This window comes from Myotis lucifugus, unplaced genomic scaffold, assembly GCF_000147115.1.
Source record: "Myotis lucifugus unplaced genomic scaffold, Myoluc2.0 scaffold_107, whole genome shotgun sequence".
In the NCBI taxonomy this organism is placed as follows: Eukaryota; Metazoa; Chordata; class Mammalia; order Chiroptera; family Vespertilionidae; genus Myotis; species Myotis lucifugus.
In genome coordinates this window covers 2685101-2686151 of record NW_005871155.1, presented here as the reverse complement: position 1 = coordinate 2686151, position 1051 = coordinate 2685101, and positions in this window count along the sequence as shown.

Here is a 1051-nt window from a genome sequence, read left to right as displayed (position 1 = left end):
TTAACTATTCCATTCTGCCATTGTGGGGAAAGAGAGCCAAAGACAATACAACCTAGTGAGTGTGTCTGAGTTCCAATTAAACTCTTTTTTACTAAAACAGATGGAGGATAGAATTTGTCCTTGGAGCTGTACTTGCAGTCCCTAGTCTTGACTTTGAGAATGGGGAAAAGTTTACTAAGAGTAACACCTCAGAGTTGCACCTTAAAAGGATCTATCAGAAACTGAATCTCTGAGATCCTTGTAAACTCTTAATCTTTTAAATCTATGTGTAAAATAATAATGATATTGTGAAATTGCATACACTAGGTCATCCCAACCAATGCAGGCCAACAGAGACCTGTGTCATCAGAGAAAACCTAGAGAAGCAACAGGGACAAATGGAGGAGCTAGGAACCTACGAGCTTAATTGAGCTGCTTTGCTAGTCCAGGCAAACCTCAAACAGGAGTCAGGAACTTAACACATGACTGAACAGAAGCTCCATCTCTCTCATCTGCACACCATAGTCAGTAGCTTGCATCTGCTCTTACTGTTATTTTACTGAATGAAATTTAATGTGTGTGTACTTGTCATCCTCCCCCTAGAAAATATTACAAACCAAGATTTCTTAAGAACAGAGAGATTGTCTTTTTCTTACTTGAAAATTGCATTAATTGTATATGTTTTCATTTTTAGAAGAGACATGCATATTTCTTGTCCTCTAGGTTCTTGGCTCTCCTTCCTGCCTGATATTCTTTAAGCACAAGCCTGCATCTCTTGATCCCAGGAACAACTCACTGTTTAGCCTGAAGACCACAATTCAGCTGCTAGAGGAAAGCTTTGGTTAAAATATTTAGACTTTTAAATTTAAGTGAAAACCAGTAGGACTTATAAAAAATGTGACTGGATAAACAAAACTTGAGCTGATACCAGGTCCTCTCAATAGTGGTTCCAGGATGGAAGTGTAAGAGAAAACTCCTTAGGAAGCAAGTCTACCTTATTTATTTATAAGGTAGATAAAAGGCCAATGGAAAAACCATTCAGGGCAGGTGGGCAGTAGTTGGAACAGAAGAT